This window comes from Serinus canaria, chromosome 1A (assembly GCF_022539315.1).
Source record: "Serinus canaria isolate serCan28SL12 chromosome 1A, serCan2020, whole genome shotgun sequence".
In the NCBI taxonomy this organism is placed as follows: Eukaryota; Metazoa; Chordata; class Aves; order Passeriformes; family Fringillidae; genus Serinus; species Serinus canaria.
The window spans coordinates 62,326,049-62,337,789 of NC_066314.1; positions in this window are offsets into that span (position 1 = coordinate 62,326,049).

The window sequence follows — 11,741 nt, forward strand, 5'->3', positions numbered from 1 at the left end:
TGCCTGTGCTGATTTTTACAGGATTCATCCAAAACTCAATAAAAGAACCCTTCAGTGCCATTAGAGAGGCAGAAACTTTTCCAAGAAAAAGGAAAATTCAAAAATCTGCATTTTCAGCAGTGATTATTACTCGTTTTTCCTCAGTTTCAATGTTCACAAACAGAGAATTCAAAAGAAAATTTGGAAGAAAATCCAAATGAAAAGGGGCTCCAGTTTTCTGCTTTTCAGACTCCTCTTTTGAAGTGCCTCCACCCAGGCAACTGAAGCACTAGTCATTTTAGAACTCTCAATCTCATTCTTCTCTTTTCCTCATCTTTTTCTCTTTTCCTCTTCTCTTTTCTATTAAGGTCAAATCCTGCTTCTCCTGATGCCAATAATAAAACTCCCATTGATTTCAACATCAGCAGGAAATATGCAGTTTGTTATTTACCACAACCACCACAATGAATCTCTGGGAAGAATTCATTTATATTCATTCCAACAATGCCATGAAAAATGGGCCCTTGCTATTTTATCACATCCAAACTGTTGCTCTAACTCTAACATCCTAGCTGTTGCTAACAAGTCAGTGATGATTTGTAAACCAACAATTTATGGTAACCACATTCCATCCCCATTATGATGTGTGGTTTGGAAATGGAAAAGTAATCAAGACCTCCTGTTAAGAGACTTTATTTCAGTTGAGGTTTTCTGTAAATAAAAGCATTTTGAAAGGATCATTGCTATATGATTCTAACTCCAAATTGTTCATTTGATCTAGGTCCCATCTATGCTCCAAATTCCTGCCAGGCTCTGTCTGTCAGGAGTGTGAGATCCCCAACAGTGGCATGAGCATACTGGCAAAACTGTTTTTATCAGTGCAAGTATTTTCACTCAACTGGATAGTTTCACCAGACTGGAACAGCAGTTCCATTTCTTGGAGACAGCTATGTCCATTCCTTGGAATACTCTGTAATACTTTATCAGCACACTGTAAGGGTACTCTGACATAAATAAAGGCCTCCTGCTACAGTTACAGTAAGAGATGAAGGATTGTAGTCAGCCCCATGGTATGAAGTGATGCCCCAGGGAACAAAGAGCCTGCGTAGTTTGTGCAACACTTTGTCTTGGTTGTAAGGGCTGTGGGCAGTCCCTATGACACTGAGGAGGACTTTCCAGCACTTTGATGGGAGACCACCTAGAAATACTGGTAAATAAACTCAAACGAGGGAATTTTGTTTCAGGACTAGGTTTTGGTACCAGCCAGGTTGAAAACTTTCTTTTGATTTCTTTGGTACTGAGACACCACGTCCTCCCAACCCTGTGTAGGAAGCCCAGCAGCCTGGCTTTGAGGCCAGAGACTCTTTGTTTGGTGACCTGCTGAAAGAAAGAGCAATTTAGGCAGTCTAGAGAGGGCCTTACTAATCAGCCCTAACTATTATGTGACATGATGATAGAGACCACACTAATTAGGAGATAAAGCTCTCTTCCTATCTCTTTGTCTCCAGCAAAAATCACTACTTACTTAGGTTATATATCCCAGAATTGAGCACAAGTTGCTGGGGTAGGAAGTCACCTCAAAGGGTTTACTTTGATTTTCTATTGAACAAGAGACTGATTCTACAAAAAACATTATTAAAATTTATTTTTATTTGGTGACCAAATTCTATGAAGAGGGTGTATGAATCCTCATGAGGTGTTCATTGGCTTGGCTATATTTTAATAATGGTATGAAAATGAATAGGTATTTTGTTATTACATAACTTTCTATGTAGTTATCTCTGTAACATTAAGGGGAGTTACATGTTTTAAAGGGAAATGTACCTCATGTAGTACAACAGACTGAAAAATAAGACACAGATCCTGGCAGGAGAGCTTGTTCACCATCAGAAACTAAGAATAAGTCTATGATAAAATGTATTAATGGCCTTAGCTCTGGTTTAATGTGTTTCTCCCCTCTTGTAACCCTCTGCTGTAAGTAGAATATCTGCTTGTTTGTGATGGCACAGCAGCTCCTGAACCACCATTGCACTGCTGGAATTTGTTTGAGAAAAAGCAGTTTGTATAATGGAGGGAATAATAATGGCAAAGTAGTTTCCTGATCTGTCATAGTTATGCTGCCAGGTGTGGTGTGTAGCAGCAAGTGGTGGAAAGTCAAAGAAGGTTTTAGATGGGACTGTCTGAAACCAGTAGCAGTAGTAGTAGTGCCAAGGACAAAACTGTCACTTAAACTAGTTTTAGAAAAGACCTCAAATATTTCACTAGAGAGATGCCCAGCTTATTGTCCTACAAGCTGCTGGACATGGATTCTGGTGGGCCTTGAAAGGACAATCTGTCACACTCTGCAACCACTGGAGTGTGATGATAGGGACCACTGCAGCCCAGACTGGTTCATCACCCCGGAGCAGCATTCGATAATATCTGGCCTCCCCAGCTCTGGAAACAAGTCAAAATCTCCAGGCTGGGTTACATGATTTTATCCCTATCACTCATTCTTTCCACACAGCCCTTTGGGGCATGGAAGAGATATCTCTTCTTTATCCTTAAATATTTATTCTTAAAGATGTATCGCGCTGTTCTTTAATTAGAAAATTGCCCAGGTTTCTGCAGCAGTAGGAAGGTGTCAGGTAGGAGGGCAGGAGCTCAGCCAAGCCCGTGTTTACATCATTAATCTGATGCTGCGCTACCACCTTGTGGGCAGAAGGTAAATAGCGCGGAGTGACCGACACGGGGACAAACACCGCGCCCCGGGCACCCTGCTGCCCACGGACGGCATCCTCAACCTGCATCCTCCAGGCTGAGACACTTCGGGAGCTGGGCAGCCAAGAGAAGCCGAGCAGATTGTGGAAATCTGCTGGAGCTCTGAAGTGAAGGGTGCCCTGCAAAGGGATGTGGCAGTATGGTATTCCTGTGGGATATAAAGAGAAGCAAGCAGGATGAAATCATGTTCCTGTTATACTAGAGTACCAATGCCTTTATATAAAGTAACTCTTCTGATCTGCCTGCTCCTAACCACAATCCTCAGAACTCCTTACAAGTTTCTTGACTGGCTTCCACCTGCTAACTGCACTGACAAGTCCCTTGGCAGTGTGTTGCCTTGGAGTACCAACACCTCCATGGTCTTCTCTCCACATTCCAGGATTGCTGCAGCTCTCTAGAATTTCAGTGCCGTGCTTCAGGGAAGGACAGAAATAAGAAAGCCACCTAAAAGTCAAGTTATTGAATAAGTTATTAATAAGAATATTATTAATGTTATTATAAGAATACTATCTCCTTCATCCCTTCAGGATTTCGTACCCTGTGGTACTTAACGGATTCCAAGAGAAGATCTATTCAAAACATCATCTTCCTTTCCACTGAAACTGAAGGAGTCTCCCTGAACATCTGAGGCTTTGCACAATCAGATGTACTGTCTGATGTGCCTCCTCACACCTAACTGCAGAGGGATTTGAAAAACAAGTGTTTCTCTGACATCTGTTACATGCCAAAGACTTCCCTGGAATTGTCCAAGGAGCATCTTGACCTGGCACTTAGTGCTGTGCTTTAGTTGATACGGTCACAGCTGGTCAAAGGCTCAACCTTGGAGGTCTTTACCAACCTTGATGATTCTATGACTCTATGATTGGCACAAGGTAAAAGCTTTTGGGAACTGAGCCTCCTGTTAGTCAACAGGCCAGAGTTCCAGATTTATACCAATGCCACATTCTGGGGCGGGGTGAGATGCAAAATCTTACTGAGGGTTTCCACATCCAAAGAATCTGTCCAATAAGCCCAGTTCATTTGGTGTTACAGAACAAGCCTTTCTCAACTGCTCTTCATTTGCTTTTCATTTACCCTTCACATGGAAAATTGGGTGTCTGCTGGAGTAAGCATGTGAACTTGGGTCTCTGACGTGACTATAGGTTGCCTTAGTGGAAGGCAGTAAAATCCTTTCTGCTTTCCTTCTCTTTTACCTCCCTATCCTCTACATTTTCATAAGACACCTTGAGCATTTAGTCCAGAATTGCCACTTCCAAGCTCAAGAATGATCCATCCTGGCAGACAGGAAGCCAAGGAAAAATGCCATGAAGCCTGCATGGATGAAACAGGAGCTCCAGACAAACCTCAAACACAAAAAAAGAAACATGCAAGAGGTGGAATTAGTTTCAGATCTCCCATAAGGAATACAGACACATTATATCATGCAAGGATGAGGTTAGGAAAATGAAAGCCCAGCTGGAGCAGAGTCTGGTAAGGGATGTAAAGAAAAACAGGAAGGGCTTCTACGAGTGTATTTACAGGAAAATAAAATGAAAGGGGTGGGGGAGTGGGATGTAGGCTTGCTGCTGAATGAGACCAGGGAATGACTGATGACTTTTTGGCTGGAGATGTGGGACAACCAGAATCTTGGTGAAACAGTGCACCTGAGGATGGGCACCAGTACAGACCAGGGAGATCCACCAGCTGCAAAGTGGCTTGGCAGAAAGAACCTGATGGCCTGTGGGTGCTGGGGCACAGCAAACTGACTACGAGCCAGGAACCTGCCCTCAAAGCAAAGATGGGCACCAGCATCCTGGATTGAATGAAGATGCAGGCACAAGGAGCCAGGTGAACTCTCCGTTGCGCTCACCAGTGTTGAAACAATGTCTGGAGTGCTGCAGCCACGAGGATGAGGACAAAAACATACAGGGGCAAGGCTAATGAAGGAACAGGAAGATTATCCATGGATTGGAGCATGTGACATGGAGGAAGACACTGAGAAAGAAGGAACTGTTTTGAGCCTGGGAAAGAGAAGGCTCAGTGGGATCTGAACAATCTGTATAAATACCTGATGGAGACTGTAAAAAGGGTAGATACTCTTCTCAGCAGTATCCTGTGAAAAGAGCCAAGACAATGGGCTCAAAAAATCAAATACCTGATATTCCTTTCAAATTTTGAAAGCTTTTTATTATTATTATTATTGTGAATGGTCAAATGCTGAAACAGGCTTCCCTGAGAGTTTGTGTAGTGTCTATCCTTGGAGCCATGCAATGCCTAGCTAGACACAATACTGAGGAACTGCTCTAGCTGACCTCTCTGTGTAGGGTGTTGGAGTAGACAATCTCCAGAGGTCCCTTCCAAACTCTGTGATTCTGTACAGAAACACATTTATTATTCCAGGCACAGTTCTGATAGGACCAAGGCTTTTCTATGTACAACTTCATTTTCCCTTTTTGGCAGAGACAAAAACCACTTCTATCTTTTTGATTCTGCTTTCAGGATAACATTCAGCCCATAGTTATTGTGGGACATGACCGAGTCCTCATGCTCTCTCCAGCAATTTTCTGTGCTCTACTTCTCCTGTTGCCCAAGAAAACTTATTGAAGCATCAGAGCTCATCTCTGTCCCCAGCTTGTCTAGCAAGGACATGGAAAAGACCAAAGTATGTATTATCTTTTTGTGTGCCATAAGCACAGGATACTCCTGAGGCATGAAGAACAGAATATGCACTGCAGGCACTCCTCCACTCCAGCTGTGTGTGAGAGTGGTCCTGTAATTCAGGAACAGATCACACACCCCTCACTCTGCTTCAAGCACAGCAAAATTGCTGCTCACAACTACCATGCATCCAGGACTCTCTCCCATTTTTTCCCCACCTGCTGTGCTTTTTGCTTCTCTCTTCCACTGACCAATGGTGTGAAATGGCAGAGCTGCTGTGGAGTAACAGGTTGTGTAGGACATATCTTGAGGATGTGCTAATTTCATCTACCGAGATCTTGTTAGTGAAAGATTTTCATGTCATGCTCAAAATAACTCCTTTGCTGAGGGTGGAAGTCTGTTAATGTGACAAATGCTGAACCTGTTTCTCTGGAGAGAAGTTGCTAGCAGAAGACTGTGATGGTGTTGTAGGAGAAATTCAGAGTAAAACAGCTCTTGATGGTTTTTGTTGGTGCCCTCAGCTACATGAGTACCTTCTTCCTCACTTATATGACTGCTGCTCCTTATGTAAAAAATATTTCCTCTTGCTCCATGTTTCCTAAATGATACAATTTATCCTGCTCTGTGTTACACACAAATATAAACAGGATTTCACAATATCAAATCTGTTATATATGAAAGCAAAACTTCCTTGCCTAAATTCTCAGGCAGCATAGCCCACCATTAGCATAGCCTAAGACAGCTCTTCTGAAATTCTGTTGTAACACCACTTTTTATCAGCTCAATACAGAACTAAGCACTGGTATGAATCACACAGGGCCCCACAGTCCTCTGTAATAATGTAAGTGTCTTCAACTGTTAGTCAACACTCTAAGGCTTTGGTAAACTTCTAGAATGTGAGGAAGAATTTGTAGAAGTTCATCAGGAAGTTCTTTGTAGAGCCCATCTTTTCTATTTAAGTACTGAAGAGTGATGTGTTCTCTAGCTTTCTGTGCAATGACATCATTGCTTCTTTGCTTCATGGTTTCAGCCTAGCTCTTGGACAAATAGAGATGTCAAGGCAATAGGAAGTCAATTTTCTGCATGCTTTTTTTTCTTAATCTATCTTTTGCTCTATTTATCAGAGTAATATAGCAGTACAGAAATTAATGATGTATCACAAAGTACAGCGAAATTGCCCAGACACCAATATCACCAGAAAGCCAGTACCACATTAGGGATGGGCTGGAATTATTCCCAAACTGTGTATGCACATGATAGCAATATTGGATGACACATTTGTGACAGAAAACCTACTCTGGTGACCTTTAATTTGTTCTCTGCCCAAGGATAAGGATTATAATTGGAGGAAAGTTACTAAGCAACAGTGGCTAGCAAGTTTCATTTGCACCACTCCTTCCTCCCCAACCTCCCTGCAGCTCACACAGCATTTCACAAAGGGGCTAAACTTCAGATTCAGTTGCAAAGCCTGCCTTTGTAAGACACTAGAAACACAGGAATCAAGTTAAATAATTTTGTTTACTCAGATTTAAACCAAGAAATATGAACTAATTCAAAAGTCAGAACCAAATTGAAATAGTCTGAACTAGAAGAATTAAACACTGTACAAAATTCATATCATCATCCAACACACATTCCATTTCTAACCCATCAGTTTTGGGATTCATTCAGGAAATACTTAAAAACAGGCCTTTTTTCTTTTTTTCTTTTTTCTTTTTACTTTTTTTTAAATTTTACAGGTTCTATTGAGACTGTTCCTAACAGCCTTGTACAAAACACGTTGATCATCTGTGTCATCTTGTGAGATACTATTGAAATACAGCATTTGTTAATTAACAGATTAATAGATATTTTCCTTCAATTAAATAAAATTAATTGTCTGTTTATAGCACAGTATCTAAAGTCCGCAGTCTACCACTTCAAGAAATATTTCATAATACTGACAGTTGGGGTTTTTTTCTCAGTAAATATAATAGGAAACTACTAAATCTGCACAGTGATATGACTGTAAATGCATCCTCTATTTTTACTTCCACATTTTAGCTATTAGCCAGCTCAACAGAAATTTAGCTGTTGAATCTGAGTCTGCAAGTGAGATCAGTCAAACTGGCATCATTAAAGTCAGCAGTACAATCTGGTTTATTGCATGCCATGCCCAAACTCCACAGCTTCATCAACAGCTGAAAGAGAACACACCATTGTAAATGGCATCCAAAATTGTTTTAAGGCAGGATTCTTCTAGTAACTATACCTGACAAGTGCTAGGTGCTATGTTTTATATTTAGGTGTTTGTGCTACATCTATCACAGTTAATGCTGTGAAAGACATTCCTTGCAGATGAACACCACTGGTTGTGGATGGGAGTAGAGATTTGTTTTGGATACATCAGATAGTAGCTGTCACCTTCTTTACCCAAGTGTAGCCATTTTACCAGGTCTTAATTCCCTTCATCAGAGGCCAGGTGTATGCTTAAGAATGTCCATGTGTTGCTCAAGTTCCACCCAAAACCTTGGGAAAATAATCTTGGACTTTCTCAAGTTTAATGAGCTAATTTTCCCCGTTTGCAAGCACAAATGAAAGGCATCAATAAATAACATTTTAAACTAATGGAAATTAAAAAACTCTTGACAAAATGGTTAAACAGGGTAAAAGACAGCACCTTGCATTCAGTTACAGCTACAATAATTTTACCATCTTCTGCTGAGAGGGCAGTGCTTGGCCAGCTGCTCCCTTTTCCTTCCTAAGGCAGCCTTCACTCAAAATTTAGGATTCCTGTGTCTTTCAAGGCAGCAAGGCCTTGACAACTTCAGCTTTCACAGAATTGTAGAATCATAGAATTGTTCAGGTTGGAAGATACCTTCAAGGTCATCCAGTCCCACTGTCCACCAGCACTGCCATTGTAACTCCTGAATGATTAAACACATCCCCCAGTGCCAGATCCAGACACTCCCTGAACACCTCCAGGGACAGTGACTCCATCACCTTCCTGAGCATCCTGTTTCCATGCCTGACCACCCTATCAGGGAACAAATCTTTTAGAGATCTAGTCTGAATGTCTCCTGTCTCAGCTGAAGGGCATTTCCTCTTGTGCTCTCACTGCAGGCCCAGCAGAAGGGACTGACCCCCACGTCCCTACAGCCTCTTTTCAGGGAGTGGTAGGGAGCAGTGAGGTCCCCCCAAGCCTCCTCTTCCTGATACTGAACAAAACCATCTACCTTAGCTGTCCCACATATGTTTTTGGGACCCTTCACAAGACTTGTCCTTGTTTGTGTTGTTTTCCACACACCACATAAAAACCTCTTTTCTAAAGATCTCTTTTTCTGTTCTCTATCTTTTATATCCTCTGTTCAAAGTTAAATGCCTCAGATAAGTCTAGCATTCCTCAGGCAGGGTTAAAAAAATCCTAAGTGACCTTGACTCCTCCACCCTCTAACAGGTACAAAATTCTGTCCTTTATGCTAAAGAGCTCCTGTTCAGACAGAAATGTTTCTCAAATAAAATGAAACAGCCTATGCAAAGCAAACATGTTTCAGGCATATCTATGGGTCCTTTCTGTTCCTCATGCCTTTACTCTGCCAGCTGTCAGCCTTTCTGCTTCTTTTCTAGTCTGCCTTTCTTTCCCCTGGGGAGTTTGTGTGGCAGGAGAGGGTGCCAGAGATTCGCTTTCACTTTGGGCCTCAGCCACCAGCTTTACCCAAACCTAATGTATATTTAATATGATACAGCCAATAACCCTTTCTGCCAACCTCTGATCATGTGCCAGCTGAAGAATGCTGCAAAGTAAGGTCTTCTGACTACATCTCGAAGCCCACGTACAAACTCCTGATTAGTGGTGGCTGAGATTACTGGGGCTGTGTGTATGTACCCCTCTGTTTCTGTGCCAACTGGAATTTCTCCATACTGTAGGATATCTATGGAAGCCTTAGCAGAAGGATATCTAGAGGGCCTTCTGTTTTTCAGTAGGTGTGTAAGGCAAAGCTGCTGCAGGGTTTTTCCTGGTAGCTTCATTTCCTGACTCGAGAAGTCGTGTAACACTTCTGTTCACGGTTAATTGGTGGCCATGATTTACTGGGGGAGTTATGGCATTCCAGGGATGGGTGGAAGGAGATCTTCAGGCCTGAAGTTGTACATGGAAGGATTTAATGATGTAGGTGTCTTTGGGAACACACTACCATTTCCATGGAAGCTTGATTTGTTTTCTTCTTTCTTCACGGCTCAGCAGAGACAAAGAAGACTGAGGGCAATGAGGTTTCCTTTCTTGGAAGGTCTTTTTCTTTTTTATTTCTTTTCATTTTTATCTCTACTCACCCCTCTTTCACCTCAGCCCCCCACCCCAGCCTTTCTTGAAGTGGTTAAGAAAGGTTTATATTCACCAGGTAGTACACAGATCAAAATGTTAAGGGAACCAGAGGGGAGTGATTGAGAAGGTCTTTCTGAGGATGACAGCTCTGCCTTGTAATACAATACTATTTCTCATGGGAGTGGGTGGGAGGCCAGCCTAAATTTCCCCTTGCTGTCCTGCCAAATTCCCCAAATTGCATAACTGTGTATTCTCCTAACACAGTGGTACCCTTGGCATCACTAGCAAATCTGCAGGGAAGCAGTGAAGCAGCTGGAGGCTTGAAGGTGGACCAAAATTGGTAGAGGACAGACTTGGTTAGCCAAAAAACAAAATAAACCCAAACCCACAAACTGAATTTACTAACTCTCCCATGTATAACTGAAGAGCACAATACAGATTTAATAACATACACTCTTTGCTTCTAAATGCACTCCATCTAGGAAAAATAAGTTTATCGGGATAAGCAAAGGGCCCACAGGGAGTTCATCAGTTCAGTTTCAAGTCACAAGATGTGTTTTACTTGGCTATGGAACCTTTTTGTGCAAGATTAATATGAAACTGCTGAAATGCAAACTGACAAAAAGACATATTTTTACTGGTTGGTGCTTTTTCCTCTGTGCCATTATTTTCATCGGGAGGCCCCATCGCTGCCTTTCCCATCACTGCTGCCTTAGACTGACAGGAGGATGAGGTACTTGTTGGCTTCTGTGAGGAAATGAAAGAATGATTTTTGGAAGAGCAGAATGACCAGTGTAACTCCTAAGGATGTAACCCTGAAGGCTTTTGTTTTGTCACTACACTGAATCAAAAGAAAAGAATTTGGACCTTCTCGGAGGGGAGTGTCAAACATGGCTAGCCTGGGGTAGGAGGGAAAGATTTACATCCTTTGGAAAAATATTTACTCATCTTAAAAGTTCAGGTAGCCAAACCCATTAGTTGTGCAGCTTCACCAAGTTTCACTGCAGCCTACCCTAGCCCTGTATGCCAGCTGACCACCACTAAGGCAAGGAAAAAGCAAGCACACCCACAGTGGTTTTGATAATCTTGCTGATAAAATTGCCTGTGTGCAGCACCTTAAACAGGCTCAGTGCTGTCACTGGGATTGCTTGAGAGGCTGGGTACTACTCAGCATGTGTAAGGGTGGGAGAAGCTGGCTCCAAAATGGTTTCTTTTTCTCTCCTTGCTACAGGACCTGGAAAAGACAAGGATGTGTGGGCGAGCCTGGAGTCCCTCCAAAGAAAGTGTGAGGCCTTGGGCAAAACAAATCCATCAGGTCTCTCATTTCTTCCAAATATAGGTCTGTTCTGAATAATAGCCAAACTCAAGTCTGAATTCCACGTTCAGCCGTTTCAGAGGGAATACATGAAAAAGACCCTATGGCCCAGAGAGTCCGTCTATAGAAAATATTTTGATAGCTCTTCCGCTCTGGCATTATCTTCCACTTAAAAAGAAAGAAAAGGAAAACACACAGAACTGGAGCACATGATTTAATTTTCACTGTAAAAGGACCGATTGATGAAAATAATACTTCTGAAAACAATCTGTTGTGAGCTATCAAATATTTTTGCCTATGCACCAATTGGCAGGAAGCAGACAGAGAAATTATTACAATATGTAAGAAAACAAATTGCTCCGAGGAGGAATGGTATTTGTGTGTGTGTGTTTACGAGCAGGATAAGTAGAATTAAACCTATAAAAGCACGCTGAGAGATCGTCTTCCATCACAGCAGAAATATACTGGAAGCAAAGGAACCCACTTCAGCTCTGTCCCTGGCTGAATTTCTAGCAAAACAGGGTTTATGATATGCAAGTGTTCTCCTGGAGTAGAATTTTTAAACAAATTAAAATAAAATAGGAGATTGGGATGTTCCTGCTGTTAAGAGGAAGGGGGTCTCATAGCCATTTCTGCCAAGATACTTCAAAATTTTTCAGGCATCACCACATTTTAATAAAATGGAGCAGTTGCAGCAGATCCACAGACCCTGAATATTGCTGCTCATGGGAAAATGTTTGGAAGTGCTGT